Below are 23,261 nucleotides of genomic sequence, written 5' to 3'. Positions count from 1 at the left end.
GGGAATACACAAGATGAGGGAGCAATTTTTGCCATCTCCTTTGAGACACGACAATGGGAACAAAGTATTTCAGCCCAGAAAATGTCATGGTAATACCAGGCTCTATTGTTAAAGCAACTTATTCAATAATGGGAACAATGCAAAAGCAATTTCTTTGTCTGTTTTATTTGAATAGGACTCTTTGGTCCAAACCCTCAAATGTTATCCAAAATATTGACTGCTTATTTCAGATAAGTGGGAGAAATAGAGCAAGGAATGTTCCAGCACGTACACAGCAAGCTAAAGAGTTTCAATTCACAGATGGTTTGTTTTTTTTTTTTTTTTTTTCTCCAGGAAGAATATTTTAAAAAGTGCCTTAAAAGTGTTTTCATTTGTTTTAAACGATGCTATTATCTGCTTGGTGTCCATGTTTGTATATGTTGTGATAGATAATCACTCCCACTGTGGTCGCTGATTTTTACAAAATGTTTAAACTTTAAGGACATTTGTTTAATGCAAAACCTTAACCCACAACCATAGACATTGGTCCCCAGCTTCAACCACGTCATTATTTGCTGCATGCAGAGTGGAGGTGCAACACATAATGGTCTGGTGTAGAACCAGCTATTTATCTCTAAGTGTTGATAAAAGATGTGATTTCAGGAGGGAATGTTTTGCTCTCTCTCCATTGACCATCAACTCCCTGGTGGAGATTGACCTGTCACATCACGGATAACCCTTCACACACACACACGCTTCTCTCTCTCTTACCTCCTGGAAAAAGATTTCGGTCCATTCAGGCCTCCACTACCAGGAAGCAGAGTCAGCAACAATAACTGTGTCACATTTATAATCCATAAGTTACAGACCGATCCGACAATAACTGATCCACCAACACATGCATTATGCTGTTTACCTCCCTGATCAATGGTTGACAGGTGTACATTTTACTGTTACCATAACTTTAGTTATGCATTGTAAACTTAGCTTGGTTTCGGTTTTAGCGTCAGCCTCGGCTTAGTTCAGTTTTTCGAACTGAAGATCGAAGGGTCTACAGATACCCAGAAGATATGCAACTCCAGTCTGTCTAATTAAACTGGTCACAATACACCAAATATACTTTAAAAGTGAACATTTCAGAACTGAAATGAAATTTTAAATCATACTATTTCATCTGTTTTGGTCAGAGCTATCTAAAATAACATTGAATAAATATTATAGATGACGTCTTTGTATCTGTAGTTTTCAGTGAATATTTGAAAAGCATTACGAATGATTGTTGTATTTCTTTATAAATTAAAAGCTCCCAGATCACGTAAAACTCCAAACATAACTCGATGGCAGAGGTATATCTTCAGGGTTTTCCCAAGCGAGATGCTAAGTGTGAAATAAAGAGTCAATAATGAACGTGTTAGACAATTTATTAAAAGTAGCATTGAATTTGGGATTGACGGATTAAATGGACAAAACTAACTGACATCTATAAAGGACCCTGAAATGCAAGACATGTAACCGAGCCAAGATGGGCTGATTCTGTGTGTGTTTGCAGGCGTATGGGAATGAGACTAAATCTCAACATTTATTTCTGTGTTGTTGTATCCAATATTAATACTGTTTTTTATATTTCAGCTCTGCCTGGTTCTTTGCTAAGCCAGCATTGTGTGTTATGTTATTTTGTGAAAAATAAATACAATGTGTTTTGCTAAATAAAATATTTCCAGATGCAACATTTAATTTTTAACCGACTATTTGTGTGGCGACGGTCGACTTTTTACGAAGACAATAAACCTCAGTTTGAACGCAGTGTGGATTGTGAAAAGCTGTGTTATGGCTAAGCAGCCATGGCAGCTACTACGGCTAAATCTCATGTGTACAATTGGGCTGCAAGGTGATGAAGTAACAACATTTCACACAAGGATTTGTCACTAAACCTTTCAGCAATACGAGTCATCAAGTGGTAGCACGGCTGGACAGATCGCCCTTTAGGGGATTTCTTCATCTTCAGCGTTGCATTAAAACCTGCGGCTTTTCGCTGGGCTCTCTCGCGAGCGTCATGGTTGTGAAGTCTTCCTTTTACACATGGACGCTTTGAGTCTCCTTTCCACCATTCGAATGAAGCATGGCACCATTTGGAGTGAGGAAATAAAACCATAATGTGATTTCGCTCCATTCTTGCTGGACCGTCCGACCTCATTTTGCACGTACCCCTAGAATTCAAAACAGTCTGGTCTGTCTTTGGGAACGTCCAAAGCTGTCGTCGATCAGCAATCACTGAACGACTGGAGCATTCAGAATAGTTGGCAGTTCCTTCTCTCCACAATCGGAATATTTAGAGACTGTTGCATTGTGCTGACACGGACTCTGAGGTTTGATGAAATCCTCCATGGACAGTCCAACTTTGTTTTTCTTCTGGCGAAACGTAAACAGCCATTTTAGCAAGAGGTCAGACCTTAAACCAGTCGTTTCCCTTAAAAATAATTTTATGTCGCTTCTCTATTTATTATTACTTAATTGAACTCAATGTAATATTTTTATTTGTAAACTACGCAAACATCATCCGTTGCTCGCGCACCTTTAGACAAATCGTATTTCTACTTAACTACACTGGTGTGGACGGTACAATGAGGATGTGAGCCATAAACACCAGAAGCTCTGCTGCACCATTGACAGAAATTCCACTTTCTGCTGCTGCTGTGAAACATGGCGCACCTAATTGTACAGTGGTCACCCACTAGATCTAAATAGGGTTTAGGACCACACAGTACGATGAAGGCCCACAGGAGGAAACTCTCACACAGGCTGTGAGAGTTTTAGTGTAGGTGAATCCATTTGCATAACGTCTCAAAAATACACCACTCTGCTTGGTTTTTAAATATGTACTGAACAAGCTGTCAAATGAATGCACTGGCGTTCACTGAGAGGTTTGAATGAATAGAGCAAAAATGCCCTATTCATTGTTGTTGTTTTGTTTTTGGTTTTTTTTTGTTTTTTTTGTTTTTTTAAAGAAATGCATTAAAAGTGATTTTTTTTTAACATAAAATGACACAAATATATAGTTTTGGATACATATAACCTTTGATTATTTATTTCTTTATCTTTCCAAAAGGACATTACACAAATTCACAACTCTTCACTTTGGCAGTAGAGTATAAAATCATGCACAAGAACAAGGAATGCAAACGACACATATTTTTGTACCACAGTAATCTTAACATCCTCGGAAAGGAGTAGGAAGAAGTAAGAAACTTATGAACTCCTACCCCGTAAACTCATACCATATTTTCAGATGGACCCTCATTAATAAATCAAAACAAAAATAAAAATAAACAGGTTAATTAATTTTCCATTTTATCTGGGTTTACATTTGTCTAAGTATATACATCCATACCCACACACTCATAAGCGTCAGCCTCAATTTACATACACACATTAGTGCTATCTCTCATCCATATTTCTATATCTTGTGAAAATGTCCTCCTTATATTTCCTTTAAAATTGTATTAAATTTTGACTTTGTTTTAACTCCTAACTTGTTCCATAACTTTACCGCAGGAATTGAAATACAAAAGCTCTTTCTTGATTGATTTTGTTAAAGGTAAAGCTGAGGTAAACTTGTTCCCTCGCTGATGAGCGAAGGAGAGGGACGGGACAACAGGGAACGAAGAACCGATCCGCCAGGTCTCTTGAGGAGCTTCAGCAGGAATTTAATTTTGATATGACGATCCCTGCCCAGTTTTGAGGTGAGTACAGTTGGGCTGGGCTACTAGTGGCTGGACTTTCTCGGGCCAAGTCCTGCAGTGGAGAAAGCCTTTTGTTACCATGCAGGCTTTGGATGCCTAGAGGTCCAGCTAACCAAGGAATCACTTATTTCTGAGGCAAAACCGCCTTCTTCATGGTTATCATAATATAAATCAAGTGCATTTATTTCCTCCAGAGAACTTCTTGGGTGCTTCTAGCAGAGGCCACAGTAGAATGGCTTAATTTGTTCGCTAATTGTACCTTGCAAAGTGTATTTTTTAAGTAATGTTTGCAGTTTAACTCATTATTGTTTGTTCAAATGCTAATTTAGACACAAACATCTTCTGAAACTGTGATATCTGTTGTGTCCCTCATGGTTGCACCTGTAGATGGATGAAACAGGTCAAGAGGTCAAGAGATGATGTTGTGTTTGCACTGAAATGTGCTTTACAAATAAACTTGATTGATTCATTGAACACATCACGAGTTATGGAATAAGGCAGATATAACATCTATTTATGAAATAACCTTTGATCTTTGGTTCTCTTTAGACATCTTCAAACAAAAACAAAGGAAAAGCGGTGGCGCGTCAGGCAGACTGTGGACTTCACTCCATAGCTGTAAGTTTAGATCAACCCCTCCTCCTAGTGACAAATTCAAATTAGCAGTGGTTAGGTTTTTTCCTCCAAATACACAGCTAGATTCAAACAAATTCTTCTCCCCACCTCACCTCTCTCTGGTCTGGCCTACGAAAACCACACGCCGGGGTCACTGCGCGCTCCTCAAGCCAAACCAGACCCATAATTTTGCTTTTGTTTCAGTTGTAGCCTCAAACCCTGAAATATAAAGACCAGGGAAGGTCAGTGTGCAGAGGGAAAAGTGCAAGAGAGAGGATGAGGGAGGCTTAAAGAAAAGCAAGGAGCGAAAGAAAGAATTAGATGAGAGACGGGATAAGGAGCAACCCAAGACTGTTGTTGAGAGTGGAGTGGTTTTCCAATCTGTTGAGGAAGTTTTTATTATACACCATGTGTGTGGACAGGAAGAGCTGCGTAACAAGGCGCAGATCTCTCCAAACCACCGGCCATTACTGACCACTGCTGACCATTACACCCAAAGAGCTCTCACTATTTTTGGATTCAGGCTTTCCCCAGGTTAACGGCACACATTTACACCTCAGTATTTTGTCTACATATGACATCAGAGCATCTATTTTCTAACACGCATCCCATTTTATTTTCTGACCTCTGCTGCTTAAAGCAGACCTCACCCCCAAATCAACTCCCTTTTTTTTGCTGATAAACCAGTCTAGATGGACTGTTTAGGGTTCCAGCTTTATGTTTCTGTGTAAATTTGAAATTTTTTGTGAATGCCTGCTCCACCACTGTGTCATGTGACATTTCAGAATCTTAAAACAGATGGCAAGCGGCTCAGTTTTAATAAAACAGAAACTCTAGATGAAATATTTTAAAAAAAACAGAACAACATCCTGTTATCTCCTCAAAGTCTTGTCTTTTTTGCCATCTGTCAGCCTGAATGAACTGCAGACAAGTTCAGTTCTATTTCCCCTTAAACTCCCTCACCCAGGGATAATAAACATGATTTTTCCTCTATGTTGCCAGTGACGTCTCTTCCATTTTTTTTACCAAATCTTTAATTTGCACGCACAAGTTGTCAGTTAACCAAACAGTCATGTTTTTGGACTGTGAGAGGAAGTTGGAGTACCCATAGAGAATCTATAGAGATCATGCAAACTCCTTGCAGAAGGCTCATTTGCCAGGATAAAAACCCAGGAAGCAGAGCTAACCTATTGCTTTTCTGCTTGTTTTTTCATTGAAACTGTGAGATTAACCCTACTTTTCTTTAGCTGGTATTTATTCAGTAACTTTCTGGCTACATCAATGTAAAGGTTAGTTGAAGAAAATTGTGCATAACGGTAAAGTCAAAGTCTGACCATGCAGTAAATGAAATCCCCAAATCCACAGAATCAACATTGTACGTGTTCAGAAACTTGAAGTTCTTTCAAACGTTTGGTCTGCATTTAACAAAGAAAAAGATTTTAATTCATTTGGTCACAAAGTTGTTTGCACAGCATTAAATGCTACTCAGAATGTATTTATTTTAAGATGTAGGAATACGGCTAAGATTAACACCGTTTTATTCTCATTCAACTAACCCGAGGCAGAGCTCCATTCTCAGTAAAACAGGTTGTTGTAAAATCTCTAAAAGGTCAAAACCTGTGAGCCATAAAGCTTCCATTGTGCAAACGGAGAGTCTTTGAGGTGGTGTGGTACGAGGGTGATCGACTGAAACCCAAAAACCTCAACCGTTTTGCTTTCATTTGTTTTTTTTAAAGAAAAACAAACCAGTTTTATTTGAGAGAGCCAGTACAGTACACTTCACTCCTCTGACCTCAGGAAGCTTTGTGTTTGGGTCCAGTTCTTGGCCCACTGCTCAGTCATCAGGACACCGGGCAGATCTGTGACACATGCAAAGGCCAAAATGAAATGTGGCCCAGGCCACAAATCTCGCAAAATTTGGCCGATGAGTCCACGCTTCATGGGAAGTTGACGGTCTAACAGCAGACGGACAACAGCAATAGGTTTACCCTGGCAAGGGTTGGTATTTTGTAGATAATGTGATATATGGCTTGGCTCAGCATCGCCCATTGTACAAACACCCAGTCACCTTGTGGTGAGGTTTTGAATAATGACAGAAAGGGAACGTCACAAAAAAAGAGGAAAGTGACATTTATACGAGCACTTCACAGCAATAAAAACATCACAACCAAGCATCTTTGCTGTAATTCTACTCCGTTGCTGGTTCTGGCAACCCACATTATCCCTTAATACTAAAGAAGGAGGATTTTATAATACTTGCCATAGCATTGTAGTGAGGAAAGAAGCTCCGGCTGATTCTGACATTTATACAAGCGTAAAATCTTAGAAGAATGTAGTTTTGAGTTTGTTATATGAGCCCTCCTTACTTCCTGAGTTTGCTCACTAACAAAAAAAAATAGAATTTGAAATTTCCATTGTGGATAAACCACACGCACAAAATTTTTATTGATTTTGCACAGTATGAATGAACTTTTTGAGCCCCTACAATTTGGCAAGATTTTTTCTTCTAACTCAATCAACACCTAATCTTATATCACCGTGTGTAGCCGTCTGCAGAATACCTATTTGTACTCACCTTAACTGCAAAATGTCACACAACTCCCCTACTGGTGAAGGCGGTGTGGCCGATCCGTGTGACATAATGTGTGTTTGCATGTCAGAAAAGCACCACACTGTTCCTCTTTTGCCTGTTTTCTGTCTCACTTAGTGGACTACTGACCTTTTAAGTGGAAAAACTTTTAAAAAAAGAGCTTGCAAAATGCCACCTAGTTCCATTTCCCTTCATTTGTGTGAGGAAGCCAGAGAATAGAGAGAGTCAAAATGTAAACATCATCACTTTAACCATGAACGAGAGTCTCCTTTCTAACAGTGACCCAAAACTGACCACGGTAAGACAGAAGTGGCTAAAGTAGAAACACAGAAAGGTCATGGTTTGGTTGAGTCAGTTTCCAGATCTCACTTCTACAAAAAGTTTAAGTTCTATGAGATCAGTTCTTAGTTTTTATAATATTCTGTTTTTCTACACCAAAAAACCCATTCATTTCTACGTAAAATTACTTCCCAAATGTATCTAAAAAAAAAAAAATCTTAATTCCAATGCTCCTCTGTTGAGTGGAAAGTCAAAGACATTATGGACTCTTCTTTTCCAAAATATCTGATTGAATCATTTTGTTTTATTTTGGCAATTCAATGAGTTGTAGTGAGTCAAACAGAACAGTTTTTTTTTCCCTCTTCAATAAATGCATCAAACCACATTTAAATCTTTTACCATTTGATTTCAGATGCCATACAGTTCGTGTAAAAGGTCGTGCCATAGCAGCCGACTACAAAACCAGAAGGATATTGATGACTGAGGCAGTGGATTCACACAGGAGAGGCGTCAAGGCACTGGGCTGAAGACTGCAATCATGCACCTTGTTTTCATCTACAACTGAATATGAATTCATAATGAGTTTAGGAGGCGTTTTTTATTATTATTATTGAGGTGTTCGAGTGACAAGCCCCTAATAGAGCGGCTACGTGTGTTTTGGGGGCGTTTTAGGGAAATTGTAGTCGGCGATTTTACAGAAGATCTATGAGATTCAACATGTTCGAATTATGCACAACTTTTTATGAACGGTGTGATAACGTGAGAGCTGAAGTGGAGCTAGCTGCATACTATCTGAAAAAAAAAACAATAAAACATCATTCATGTACTACTTCCTTTTGAGGTTTTCGCCTGTTCATCATGTGACTCGTGTGATGTGTAAAAAAAAGGTTTCCATTGCAGTTGTGGAAAATACAACTATTTCAAAATGGCCGAAGCGCACTGTAATGAAGGTCTTCATTACTTGGCGGCACAACACTTAAAATGTGTTAAATGATAAAAGAAATGCATGATGAATGAAATAAAACGGATACAAACAGATGGAAATGTTTTATTGATTCTGTATTTTATTCAGTTGCATCTCAGCTGGAGCTGATGGTGTCCTGTCAAAAATACAAACAAAAGGATAATATAAGTATTGTGATTGTTTGAAGGCTTTGTGTGGGTGTGGCTTACCTCTCTCTCCCTCTGCAGGGTGTTCAGGCTAAAAGATTCCCTGGGGTCCTGAGCACCTTTTAAAGGTTCCAGAAGAGACCAAAGCAGATGGGAGAGGGGGAGCAGTAGAGCTAGGCATTTTATAAATTTAATGTTGGATTTATATTTATATTGATAAAAATGTGTTTTAGAGATGCTTAAAATTAATAGTATTTGGCAATATATATTATTCTGAGGATTTAGTTAGTTAGTCAAACTGTGTGTGTATGTATTTTGTTTTACCCTGTTTCTTGGTGGGTTTGTGAATTGGAACAGCCAGCGACTATAAAAGGCTGCATGTTGGCCACAGTGTGTGTTGCTGCTAAGACCCTAGGCCACTGTAAGCAGGGTTGTTTGTCTGTTAAATGTTGGTGAATAAACACCCAGCGGGTTTGCACAGTTTCTCTGCCTCAAGTCTCCTACTTCCTCCAGCTGCTAAGGGCCATCCTAACACGCACAAACTTTTCATCAGAAAACCAGAGTTTTTTATATTTCAATAAAATATACTCCATTTTTCCAGATGCCATTTCATTGTTGGTGAATTAGTGTCACTGTGGAAGCAAAGACCAGGAGAGGAGAGGGAAAATGGTGGAGGCTAATTGTAAGATCACAGTGTGTTTTTTGTTATCCTTTATTTATTTGTCTGTTTGTCTGCTTTCTTTTTTTCTCCCTCTCTTTTCCACTTCAACCCAAAATATCTGTGACTCTCGGTTAATCAAGCAATATTAGAGAACAGAAAAATTATCTTCAAAGTTAGAAAATGGCTGCCAAGATTAAAAGAAAAAAGTGCATCCTAATCCACATTTCTTAAACTATTTCATTGATTTTGTTGTGACACTGATTATGTTTTGCGCTTCATTTTTGTTTTGAATGTGTCCATTTTAATGTATACCTCCTTGTTTCTTTTGTTAGTTTGGTTATTTTATTTTTATTGCTGTCATCTGTTCTATTATCTGTTTAATTATTTTGTAGATCAATACCCCTTTTTGCTGTTTTGTCAGTCTGTAATGTTTGCTGTATATTGCTATTGGTGAATTTACAAAAAAGGGAGTTTTATTTTTTTCAAAATTGCCAAGTTTCCATGAAGCAAGTTGAGTTTCAACTTGTGCAGTAAAAACGCCGCTACCGATGGCAGCTGAGTGTTGGTAGTCTGGAACATGTGCAGCCCTTCTGTCGAGTCTCCTTCAGTTGGTTGGCCTCGGGTGCCCTCTTCAAGCCCCCTTCAAGCCTCCTCCATGGATCTGTGGTGAAGCAATACCAGGAAACATCCAGAACAAAAATACCAATGAAGGCGAGACAGCTGTTGTGCTTCCTCTCCCTTTTTCCGGTTCTCTTAGACGACATGTTTTTCAAATCAGAGAGGAATCACTCTCAGGACTATAGACTCAAATCTGGAATTTCTCCAACGCCCGTAGGACCCAAAAGAAGACGAGCCACTTTTCCATTCTTCCCCAGTTTGACCAGGCTGACTGTGTAGCTGAGCCGAAAGTCGGGGCCTTGTGTGGAGTAAGGGCTTCATGGCAGGGCTCTGACGGTTTACCTGAAGGACAACCACAGTGTAAATCCTCTCCCCTGAAGGAGGATATCCAGGATGTGGCTTTGAAGGAAAACAGAAACGTGCGTGAGTGTGTTTGAGAGAGGGAGACAAAACAGAGAGAAAGTGTGAGAAAGACAGAGCAAAAAGGAGAGTGCATGAGGGAGGGATGGAGGCGGGTTCATCATGCATGCATGCATATGTGTTGGCGTGAGCGTGTCTGCGTGTAAATGTGTGTGGTCCTCTTTGTGAGGTGGAAAATTATTTTTAAATTCAAGTTAAAATATTTGCTTTTCCTTCAAGTTGCCAGCGATGCGCTTTTAGCACTGCAGTGCTACTTGGTGCTTTGCGAGGTGTTTGTAGAAATGAATGGAATGGATGCCGCCGCTGCACCGTCTCATGAATGAGCAAGGGGGATCTCCTGGCTGGCTCGCCACAGCACAGCACACTGCAAGCAATCATAATCTTGTTTATTTTCATCACAGTAGCCTTTGGAGCCTCTCCCCCTCCAGGATTTACATTGAGAAAATACACAGAGACAGCTACAGACATCACAAATGAGTAACTTGGCATCTGTGGAACTACAGCAAAACCCAAACAAAAACCCCACTTTGTTTAGCCGACCTGACCGATACCGGGGACTGCGGGCAACTATACTTGGCAGCGATTAGCCGCAGCACAAGAGCTGATGTCATTTTCCATCCTGCATTGTTCTAACTTTAACAAACATGAAAAATGTGGAGAAAAAACTTTATGCAAATCAGTGCAACAAAAAGTAGACAATGGTAATCATAGCAGAAAGGGTAGACTAAATGAGACTTTTTTCCCCCAAAAAATAAAACAAAATGTTGTAGTACTAGTAGTAGCACAGTTAGTCACATTTTAATTCAGTTTTTATTTTTATTTTTATTTTTTTTGGCTTCAAACAGTCATCAAAACAGTAGGATTAAAAAAATAAATTATTTTTCATAGTATAGTTTTGTCATTTTTCCCTTTGGAAATATGCTAATATTTTGCAACTTCTCCCAACTCTTTCCAACCCTCGTGAAGATCGAACCCCATGTGTTTTGTGTGGTCGTGTTTGAAAAACTACTTGCAAGTAAAGATGTCAGAAAAAAAGCAGTGAAGGAGTGGCTAATTGTCCCCCTGATGGGTATGAATCAACATGCGGTTGATGTAGGAAATCCTGCTGTAGCCATGGTTTTTCTTGTTTTTACCCAAAAGAGGCAAGACATGAAAACAAGTGCAGTATATCAAAAAAATGGCTTTGTGAAAAAAAATCATCACTCTAAGAAGCAGGTAGAGAAATGCTTAGTTTTTTAAATTGTATGTAGAGCTCATCATTAACTCGTTTTGTAACTTTTTAAAATATATATATATTATTATTATTTTGCCCCCATATGTTGCTGGAATATAAATGGCTCTGTCAGTTTAAAATTGGCCACATCTTGACAAGCTCATTGTAAGCAAGACATCACCAGATATCATAAGTTAATTTTTTTAAATCATCTACCGTAGTAGTATTTAATTCCCTGATTCTGGCCCTGTTCGATACTTGGGATTGGATCTGTACAACCCTCCTACCTTATAAATTTATCAGACTACACTCAGCATCTTATTCAAACCTACGATACTTTTTTTCCTTTTAGATTTTGCTTTCTTGTTAGTTTTTTTTCTTCTGAATTAATCATTTCTAAAACATACTCCAAAGCTAAAACACGGTTTCAGTTGCTGATGCGTTTCCTTTAATAGTGGCAACACTTCATTTGCGAAACATTCCTCGGCTCGTCCCCACAGGTGTTGAGGTCTTCCTATATTTTCCAAGATGGTAATCAGTGACAGCCGGCAAGACCAACAACGACAAGCCTGTAGGTCACGAATGCGTGCCGTTTAAGAAAACAATTTTCCTGCGGCAAAAAATGTTTTCCTACCGCCCTTCACCATTCACTGCCTGGTGTGAAATCTCCAGCTGCAGGGGAGAGAGAGAGAGAGAGAGGCAGAGAGAGAGATAGCTACCTACCTACATGATCCTCTCTTACCTGCTGCCAAAGACTCCCAGGCTCCTCATTCCTGCACGTCTCTCAGCACCGAGGCTCTTACCCTCTTCTATACCCCTGCCAGAAAAGCACCTGAGGGTCCGCGCTCCTCTGCTGGTATTTCTGCTGAAAGCTATAATAAATCATTTGCCTTTTGTCTCTCAGCCTTCTGCCTACTTTCCTAATGTGTTTTCTCTCCGTGATCCTGGTTTCGAGAGTTGAAAGAGGCCCGCTTCAAATGGGTGCAGGTTGTGCTAGGACAGATTCAGCACCGTCTTCGCATTCTCCGCGATTCTTGCTCCTTGTCATCACTCCGATGCCCCATTTCCCTCAGGTTGAATACTGCAGGAAGCAAAGCGTTGACGGCGCACCGGGAGAAGTAGCAGGTAAAAAAGGTGGAGAGAAAAAGAGCGGAGGGTGAAAGGAGGGGGGAGAATAAAGACGTCTGTCAGAATGTAGAAATTAAAGTGAAATAATTTACACTCTGCTGACTTTTATTTCTGGCCACGAGTGTTTCGAGCGAGCTCCTGTGCCGAATGCCTTTGTGGTGAAGCAACTTTTCAGGGGAGGAAGACGTGTTTATTCAAGGAGAGGAGAATTTCATTTTTGAACTAAGCCGACTTTGTGTAGAGAGCACCTCACCAGGCCATGTAAATAGCAGGAAGATTTTTAATAAAAACCATGGGCGATGACGGTTTCCAAAGAACATATTATGGATGGAGAGGTCACCGGTGGGAAAAGTGGCCAGCCCCTTTTCGGTGGCCAGAGAGTCCGAGGAGATCACTGGAATTCCTTTGGTCGGAGTTTAGGTGTTTGAGCTCGAAGCGTCCTGACAGGCCCTTCCTCCCCGTGTCATCCCCTCTCTGTGCACAGTCTGACGGAGACGCACTTCCACAGACAGCCACATGCACTCTTCTGCTGTCCAGCTTAGTGGCTTGGAGCTCTTGCAAATATCCCTCCACCTCCTCCTCTACAGTTTGAGTTTGTGAGACCAGACTTCCTGAAAACAATGGACTGATTAGGGAATTGCCAGTGGATTTGATTAGAGTCTGTTTCTCTGACCTCTCCTTAAAAACTTCATGTAGGCCTGCCATTGCCTCCCACTCTACTTGTTTTTGTACATGTAAATGTATATAAGACAGGAATGGATTAACAAAGGTGCTGTGTCCCTAATTAAACTCTCAACTTTTGTCTGTCCATCCTCACGTCCATATGCGCCAAGCAGTGATTAGACGACCGGATCTTTTCAAAGATCTGTCGCTGTTGGACCAGTTCCAAAAGTTTCCAAATGGATCTTCATATTTTTTACAGAATGTGTATTATACTTAATCTGGTTCAGCAAGTATGAATAGTTTGTGTGCTAATAAAGTGGTTTCACAATCAAAGTTCCTTATTTTTCCTATATTTGTTACAGCAAATGCTCAACTGTTATTGTCTAACTGTGGAATCAAACTTTCTTACAGATTACACCTCCAACATCACTGAAACATATTCAAGGTTTCTGAAAGGTCTTAGAATGGTTTAAAATGATGATACTGAAGCTTAGGCTTTAATAAATACTTTACAGGTACTCTACACACACTCACACACCATTACTAGCTTATTCCTTAACCAAAAACTAATTCACACCTTACCAACCCAATCCTAAACAAGGGCCCCAATTTGGGAAGCTCACCTTACGGCTGGGTGAGATATATATATATATATATATAATTCTGTGATTGTACATGCTTTTCACGTTATTGAAAGCTAAACACAGGTGGTTAAAGTCAGTCCTTATGAGGTTACTTTTCATATTTCATATACTGTACTTATGTAATTTTTATTCTTATGGTCTTAAAAAGTCATTAAATGAACTTAATTTAAAACAAATCAGTTTTTCAGTCTCTTTCGCTCTATGCAGTTGTCCTTTCCCTCTGCACTCATCATCTTCAAAGCATCTGCTCCTTTTCCTTAACATAATGGTATAATCCAAGTTTGTCTCTGCGTGATATGACCATCAAAATAAAGTCCTGGCTCTATGCCGTAGGAGTCGGTTCTTCCTGTCCGTCCCCTACAGAGACTCACCTTTCAGACGCAGCTCATTCATGAACACATCACCAACATTCAGACAGTCACTGGCCACCCTGAAAAGGTTCAGGCGGATGAATCCCAACAGGAGTAAAAAGCATTGCTCTGTCGGGGTCACAAGCCAAAGGTCAATCCTCAGAGGTCAGGCCGAGGTTAATAAGGTGTTTTGTCACTCGGAGAATATGTCTAATCCCCCTGAGACTGAAAAGGATGCATCTCTTCTTTAGCAAACTTCACAGCACGGCCGCTAACCCCCTTTTTGATTCTCTCCATAAGCCTCCTCTTTCAAGTCCCCTCCTCTTTGTCGTTCATGACGACAAAGAGAAAATTGTCAAAAGCCACAGTTAGTCTGGGATTAATTTATGGCAACATTTTCGAAGCCCTTTTCTTTCGACTCGCTCGTCGTCCGTTACGCAGAGGCCTGCTTGATAGGGTTAATTACCTGATTCCCATGACACAATTAAAATTCCAGCCTCCAGCTCCGAACTCCGAGAGCTGTCTGGATGGATGAAACACTTTCTGGCTCAACAATGCTGACGTTAGCCCCGCTTGATGAGGGTATTATTTTAATAGAAAAGAGTCGCTTATTCATTATCTGCATGTGGCCATCAATGAGACACAAGCGCAGAAAAAGAGAGAAATCCTAAATGTTGGCAGACCACCAGCTCTTGCCAAAAATAATAAAAAATAGAAAAACCTCTGCCCGCCACGGCCATCTACAATGCCAGTGTCTCAGCTAGGCAGCCGGAGACAATAAAGTGGAAAACTGGCTCCCTTCTTCCGCTTTGGTCTTTGCTCAACTCCCAAATATCCAGATTCGAATCTTCTGTCACTCATTGGACTTGTCATTTATTTGACTATATAATAAAATAACATTTTCCCCCCAAAACCAGGAGCAATAACTGTTTTCACAGTCTGACTGTTTTCACAGTCTTTCCAAAAATAGCTGCTGCGCTGAGGACAGAGTGCAGCTGAAACGGCAGAGTGCATTTTCTTACGCCCATATTTCCTGTTTACTGCATTATATTCTGACGGGTCACTTCCGTACGTGAGAGTTTTGTGTGTCTTCGAATGTGTTTTCGGGATCATTCCCAATTCCAACGTACAACTTCTGACAACTTTTGGAAGCGTTTCACGAAAACCACTGGTGGAAGACGCATATCAGAGGCATCCGTGTTTGTGTGAAATGTGTGTTTTCTTTTTTTTTTTTCAAACATGCGTGACTTATTCATTGAGGAAACCCGCAACATGAGGTCAAGGCCCTGTGGTGTGTTGTTCCACTGATGGCGGCGGATGTGCCATATAGAGGACAAACAGGCAATTCCACAAACAAAAATATGGGGGAAGCCCACAACTGTATTTTCCACTTGTTTGTGAAGTAACCACACTGTTATTGTTTTGCTGCCAAAATGAATTACCGTGGTTTAAGTAGACACTCTGCCTACGTCTGCTTGTGGGAATTTGCCTAAAAATATGATGTTACATACAGTGAGTGAATTGTAAATCGGTTTCTAAAGGTACAATTGGCATGACATGCTTTCCACCCCCATATTTCACATGTCCTGTCTCGGCACACTATATGAAAAAGGTAGTTACCTCCTTTTGTCTTCCCAGATTCTATGTAACAAAAGAATATCTCGAAATAATTTCCTTATTGTGTCATTCACTCTAATAAATTAAGGCTGTATCAAATTAGACTGACCACACTGATGGAAAAGCAGCCAGTGCTTGTTTGACCTTAAGCCATTAGGATTATCTGCACTGATGTGTGGACGAACGTGTGTGTACACACGTGAGTTTGTTTGTGTGGTGCGTGTGTGTTTGCATAATTTTGCTACCTAGTTGGAGTTGATAGAAAGGTGAGAGGTGTATAAGTTGCCCACAGGAACCAAAGTGCAGGTAGCGTCGTTGTGAAGGCAACAGCAGCCCCATGCAGACAGACACCAGGAACTCTCTCAGCGTAGCTTCACACCTGACAAAGAGGAAACACAAGCCAAAGAGCCACAGAGAGCCGCTTGACCCAGCATGTCCACCAGTAATGCCTGGATTCCACCAGAATGTAGTACAAATCCCCCAGGTAGCAAGACCGCCCATCACCTGGTGGAAGAAACCCTCCAACTCTTAAGGGCCAAGGGAGGGCACATGACCATCTCACCTGGCAAGCTGGCCTGAGGGATTGCAAGAGGAAGAGATTTCCACCAGATCATGTTCCTCCAGCCCACTGCAAGGCTCGACACATCTGCAGGAAAAAAAATGGCCAGGGCAAAGTCTGGAACCCACCACACTATCAACGACGGTGGTAGGAGTTTGTCCCGTAATTGCTGGGTTGCCAGTTCAAATCTCTACTCCGTCCACTTCTGGTGTTGTGTAAGAACTGCCTTGCCTGCTGGTGGACCCAGTGGCGTCTCTGTTAGGCTCCCCCAGGGCTGCTGTACAATCCAGTAGCATGTGAATGAGTGCATGAAAGGGTGAATGTAGTGTGAGGCTTTGGGGATTTGCCATTAAGTGGTCCGAGTCCCTACACAGCAGCACCACACCTGTGATACCACCAGAGTGTCTCAGCCATCATAACACCTCCCTCTCAACCAGCAGGAGCAGTTGGGCAGGAATGAAGGTGGGCCCTGTGCCTGTCCCTCTCAAAACCAGCCCTGGCGTTTGGTTGTGTGCCTGTCTTAAAGACAACAGGGCACATACATTTTTCACCAGGTGTCATTAACAACCTATCAAGACCATTCTTTTCTGTTTTGGCTTGACCTCTGTAAACCTGAGCGTTCACTAAAAACTCCAGGAGATTAGAAGTTTCTGTAGTTTTCAGAACAGCCCGTCTGGTGCCAAACAACCACATTCAAAGTCATTTAAATCCCTTTATTCCCCTTGTCTGAAGCTCAGTTTGGTTTGAACTCCATCAATGCATCTTCACTGAGTCCAGATGTCTAAATACATTAAATTGGTATCACATGATTGGTCAAGTCCCTGGTTGTTTTAACAGGCAAAAACATATGTGTACCTAACAAACTAGTCTGCAGGTTAATTTGGCACAGGAACTAAAGCACCATGTATTCAAGATTCAACATTGTTTTTCAGATCAAAAGAAGTAAAAAAGTTATGGTAAATCTGCACAATTTTCATTTATGTATATCTATCAGATATAAGTTTTTCGACCAGAAAATTCACCTCCTCAGACAAATCTTTTCACATGCCCTTTATGTAGTCTCGCTTTCACCAAATCCCCTCTGAAATTCTTTGTGTGGTAAGGCATTTCAACAGTAGGTTACAGCTGCTCTGTCTTTGCTTTTCCTCCTGGCTTCTCATGCGTTTTGCGGGTTAGTATCTGATGCATTTGGCTGCTGCGCTCTGGTGGCCTGCCCAGTGGTCACCTTCGGTTTGGGTTTCCGCTTCACGCTCAGATTAGCAGCTATCTCCACTGGGCCCTGGCCTTTCCTGGACGCTGACTCATTCTTTGAGTATTTGCTTATGTTTTAGTGTGAACTTGCCCAAGCTCCAGCATTCCAGATAAGCTCTTTTGTGAATGGCTCCCATTCCCTGCCTGGGGGCTATTGTGTACTTCGCAGCATTTTAAGCCATTGATTTATACATGAACCACTTTAGTCATCGACAAATTTCTAAGTGATGCAGCAAAGCATCAGATTAGTCCTACTACTGATTACCGGTATTGTCTCCCGAGACGTTCCTATCTGTCAGAGGGCGGTTTTATGTTTGATTGACTGTCCCTTCTGATCCAGAACATTCCTTTCAGCACTCTATTACTTACTGTCTCTGGTATTTGTTGTGTCTGTGCAATTAGCAGAGGATGTACCCTGCTGTTTACATTTGAAAAACCTTCACATATCCAGGCAAAGTGACAAAGGTTTAGCATGGGATGAAGCAATAGCAAAGGTGCTGCAGAACTCGAGTTAGTGATCCCACTCTGGAGGTTTCACCCCACAACTCAAACAAGATTAATCCCAATAAATCTGTCAGATTGAGCGTTAAGATTTCCTCTCTTGCAGCCCCCCACCCCACCCTGTCATCTTCCCAAAGCGTTATGTGAAAGTTCGATGACATCTTTCCTTGGGATTTATTTAGCTGTGTTGCACGCTCTGTTTGCCGGGTTATTCTTTCTGAGATAATGAGTGTATGTGGTTGCCCCCGGACCTCAGCGAACAGCAGTGATTACACTGCCTTTCTGTGAGCTTTATCTGTAAATCTCTTTACTCCCATGCCTTAATTCACTCGCTCACTCCATGTCTCGCTGGCAGGAACACATCGCCGCCCCAGCAGCTTGTAGGCTTCATTCTCCCTTCAACCGATAAGTAGAACCACCGAGACGAGCCAAGTGCTGTTTCCCAGACATTCAGTAAAGGGAAACGCAACAACTCTCTCTTACTTTCGTTGGTCTCGTTGCACCGATTAGCATTTGTAATCAGTTTAGCTCTTCTAATCGCATTCCTCCAGCATAAAGCTAGTGCTATTGTCAGTACTCTTATAGGAAATGCCTACATTGATCGTAATTGGCTTAAGATCTGGCAAATTGAAACTGTTGCCGAATGTTACCTTTTATGACATGTTTTGTGTCTCTGAAGAAGAGACGATTTTGGATGAAGGAAACAACCAGTGCCTCTGCTCTGCAGCTCGTCGTCCCTATGGATTCTGTCGCGAGAGCACTGCTGGTTTAGATTTGGAGGCCAGGGCAATGTGCCAGCGGGCTCTTTTCAGAGGGGATGAGCATCTAATCTGAGTTTGTGTCCCACTGATGGGGCTTCCTGACTGGTTGAGGATGTTGTCTTTATTGGTTAGTGTTGAACTTACTCGTGTTTGGGTCACAGGATCCTCTGCTAAGCAGTCGTAGGAAGCAATTGGAGAAGAGAGACTGGTGACTTGCTTCAGGTACATTTTTAATCCTACACTAAATCATAATTCTTCTTTTTTTTAAAATTCAGTCCCACATTATTTTGCGTCTTTGTCATTTTTAAGAGATTTCTGTTTTATTTGGGTTTAGGTAATTACAGTTTCTCCCTTGTTTTTGTGATTCTTCTGTAGTAACACTAAACAGTAACACAATAACAGGGAACAGGTGAACCAGCACTCCTAATTATATGATGTTATAGTAAATATGTGAGGGGCATAAAACACGGCACTTTCTAACATGATATTTATCAGAGATTAGTCAAGAAAACCCAAAACATACAAACAGGCTATGATGCTTTGTTTCTAAAATCCTGGAGATTTTGTAAGGGTCACGTAACCGTACAAAGACTAAAAAGACATTTTTATGTTTGGCAAAGTTACTAAACATGAATCAACACTAGCAATGTCCTACTAAGGAGTTTATATTAGACTGGAATAATCATTTTTTTCACATTCAGTAAGTAAATTTCAGTTCAACTTTAATATTTGTGCAACAAAAAAGAAAAGCCAATTTACAAGAATCTGTTGCGTTTCGTGGGAGCAGTGGTGGTCATACAGTCTTACAGCTGCCAGGAGGAACGACCAAAGAAATTGCTCCTTTTGTGCACTGAGGACACAAAAGCCTGTCGCTGAAAGACTCCTCCAGTGCCGTTAACAGTCCTGTGGGGGATGTTGTCCGACAGTGACGTTATATTCGCAAGCCTTCTCCTGTTTCCAGCTCTGCCAATGTACTGACCTGCGTCTGAGGATGGATGGCAACGCCCGTATCATGTTCTGTACTTCGTTAAAATCAATTCCGTATATAATTGGAGAAACTCTGCGGTTTTAAAATGTTAGAAATTATTAGTCAAGCTTTCTTAACAGAGCACAAGTGAAGCAGCATGATTAACACAGAGAGCTTCTAAAAAATAACAACAACAACATACCACACTGCATTTCATCTCCATAAAGCCACTCACCAAATCTTTTCCAGTCACTGTTGTATCCGTCTCTCTTGACAGCGACAATAATTTCTCTGAACAAAATGTTCGGCAAAGCAGCTTTTTGTTTCCAAACGTGACTCATTTGGTACAAACAGACAGAATGTTGTTGTACAAGGTGGAACACAGTAACTATGGAGGACAGAGCCTGCCAAAATTCATAATAAAATAAATTAATGGCTTTATATGGTAATTAGTGTCAAATATTGCATCCAAAAAGTAATAAAAAACAGAACTTTCCGTCTTATTTGTTTACACAGATTTATATTTGTTAATCTTTTTTATTAATTTGCTTCATTTTTTTCCTCATTTCCTACAGTTTTTATCAGTAGTTTTTTCTTAATCAAATGTTGAATTACTTTCTCCTCAAATATTTCTTTGTTGCATTTTCTCGCCACCTTTTTTCTCCTTCATCCATTTATTTACAGATTTAGTTTTTTTTTTCTTTTCCTCATGTTCTATTCGTTTTTGTTCTGACATTCTGTAAGAGTTAAACTGGAAAAGGAGAAGAAGACGGGAGGATGACTTGGTGGGCGGGGTTTCAACATTAGCTTCTCTCCAGCTGGACAAAGTCTAGAACAGGGGTGGGCAACCTTAGTCCAACACACTTGAATCCAACAGCTGAATCACCTCCCAAGTGCAGTCAGGTTCTCCAGAGTCCTGCTAACGACCTCATTATTTGACTCGGGTGTGTTGAAGTTGAGACACATCTAAAAGTTGCAGGACACCGGCCCTCGAGGCCTGGAGCTGCCCACCCCTGGTCTAGAACGTACTAAGCACATGTTAATAAAAGACGTTGGGAACGTTTTTCTTTTCTGGACGTAGATTTTGGCACAATAACTACTTTATGAAGCCATTTATTTAATTATATATTCATCGCCAATTTTGGCAGGATCCACCCTCCATAATTAAGAGCTAAGGAAAACCAGGAATCACCAGATCCACAGTAAAACTGCTAATATTTTGATGAAAACTGTGTTGAGAATAAATTAATAACCTAATAAGAACGACTGTATCTGTTATATCGTAGGTTGAAAATCAATATTAAAATACACATGTAAGGATTGATAAAAAAAAAAATTCATTCTATTAAGTCATCTCAGAATCTCAAAAATATTTGGCATGAAAATACATCATTTCTAAAAAATGAAGACAAATCACTTTTTATGTCTTAGCCTCTGAACAAAGCAGTCATATGAGAGGAGTCATGGTTGATGGAACACCCTCTGTACTATAAAGTGTAATTAACTATTTTAAACACCTTTCTACACCTGCCTATGCTGACGTATTATGTCATGCAAGAGACAAACAAGAAATAAGCAGCAACTCGTAGAAATTCATACTTTTACAGCCGTTGGACCAAAGAGATTAGCTAGAGTGTAAATGCAAAATTCACTCTCCTGCTTCCCCCTCAAGGTGTAGGGGCAGCACATCACCAGCCTTACATGGCAGGTGGAAGCTCCCCTGTAGAGCCTTCATGCGGCCATCATGCGGTGGATGAAAGGGAAAGGCTCACACTGAGGCAAACAGAAAGTCTGACTCACTGCATGTCCAGACAAATGCCTCCAGAGACCACAGACAGATAAGTCTGCCACACTGTCTGTCAGCCCCGGATGATGCAACGGAAATCGGACCCTGGTTACCCTCGCTCCCACCCGCCCTCCTTTGCTTTGCTACCTTTTGTCAAATGCCTGTTTCACTGACAGCTTCACGGAGACCAAGCTGGGCCACAGGCCGTTTCCCTGCGTTTCCTCTCCTCTGTGCCACATGGTCACATCTCGGTCTAAACCAGCTGATTCCTGCTTGCGACTGCGATGCTAAAAAAGCTGCATTATGTGATTGCCATCTGCCAAGCCAGACATGAGCTGTATTCAATAAATCGTGCTCCTCTCTCTTCAGCATCCCAGACATCCGGCTTTAAGATGCAGATGTGGACTCAGGCTTATATTTGTCACGGACCATTTTCCCTCCGGCTAAGAGGGACACGCAGCAGCGGTGGCGGCGGCGGCAGCGGCAGCGGCATGGCCTGGTAAGGTTCGTTTGCACTCACTCTATCTACATGCCAAACATTCATCTATCAGGTACGGAAAGGAATGTGTTCACAGCAGTCGTGGCTCATTGCACCCCAGACATCAAACCACCACCATGCCTACCAGCGAAAAACATTCGGGAGAGGGGGGGAAAACACGCTGCCGTAATTACCATGGGAGAAAGTGAAGGAAGAGAAATCTCTCTCTGTGGCGTCTGTGGTCGCGTTGACCTCATGGAAAGTTTTGTGTGTTGATCACGAAAGGAAGAGGTCAATTTGGTCATTCTAAGTCACCTCATCTCTGTAGGTGTACACTGACGTATGCGACTACATGGGAGATGCTCTGTGCCCAACCTCACAGCCTGCCTGCCAGGAAGTCGTCCAGCTGAAATGACCACAGGGGGTGGTCGGCTCTTCAGCCTGTCAAAGCCTGGCAGATTTTAAAATGGAAGACAATTTCAGCTCTTGGACTTCATCGAAGGAGTCAGCAGGAGGAAATGTTTGTACATTCTCATGATTTGGTAAAAAAAATAAAAAAAAATAAAAAAAGTAGGCCAAAGTAGATTTAAATATCAGCTTGGTTCTTTTCTTTGGAGTTTTCATATTGTATATCATTTTCTCAGTGTGGTCCTACATTTGCGTAGCTATCGGTTTTGTCTCCATGCCGCCTTTGATGCACTGGAAACCATCACATTGTTTCAGTATGTAACACAGTTTCCAGGATAATCAGGTAAAGAAAAAACTTGAGAGCCTGGATCTATGTTTAATATAAAGACTCTTATTTTGAAAGAACAAAGTATGTTGTTCTTGAGTTGGGTTGGGGTCTCTTTGTATGTTTGCTTGTTGTGCCATTTTATAGCATAATCAAGTAACTATGATACTTTCAGTTGTTAATTATACATATATATCATATGTCTTTAAAGAAATTTGACTTTGTTATTTAACCCCTTAAAATTGGGTGTCTGTCTCTTTAAGAAACTTCTGCTCTTTCTGAAACTCCGCCTTCAGGAAGTCATTACAACATCGTTCCTCTATTAACCCTTTAACAAAGTTTTTACCAGTGTTTCACTCAGACGTAGCTTCTTATTGACCTTAGCAGATGTGTTTGCTAATTGCTGCTGGCTAGTCTGAAGGAGCTGAATGGTTGCCCCGGGAGATTCAAGGATTTCTCAAGCATGCATGGGAAAATCTAAGCAACACTCCAGGTATGTTTTTTGATGAAGGGTGAAGGAATAGCGTAGCATGACGTAAAGCTCAGAAAAGTTGATTTTACTTAATACTGTCCCTTTAAATCTGAACTTGGGTTTTCC

General features: G+C 41.0%; 1 long non-coding RNA gene across 1 annotated transcript; it reads left to right on the top strand.

Moving 5' to 3' along the window:
• The first annotated feature begins 2,845 nt into the window (after positions 1-2,845).
• On the top strand, positions 2,846-8,027 carry LOC107835645 (uncharacterized). Its single transcript, XR_001661458.1, has 4 exons — positions 2,846-2,855; positions 3,122-3,719; positions 4,269-4,337; positions 7,616-8,027. It is a non-coding gene; the product is annotated as an uncharacterized LOC107835645 (long non-coding RNA).
• Positions 8,028-23,261: the final 15,234 nt, after the last annotated feature.

Source organism: Poecilia formosa, unplaced genomic scaffold, assembly GCF_000485575.1.
Source record: "Poecilia formosa unplaced genomic scaffold, Poecilia_formosa-5.1.2 Scaffold17, whole genome shotgun sequence".
In the NCBI taxonomy this organism is placed as follows: domain Eukaryota; kingdom Metazoa; phylum Chordata; class Actinopteri; order Cyprinodontiformes; family Poeciliidae; genus Poecilia; species Poecilia formosa.
Note: the sequence above shows the minus strand (reverse complement) of the source record. Positions and strands in the feature narration are given on the sequence as shown.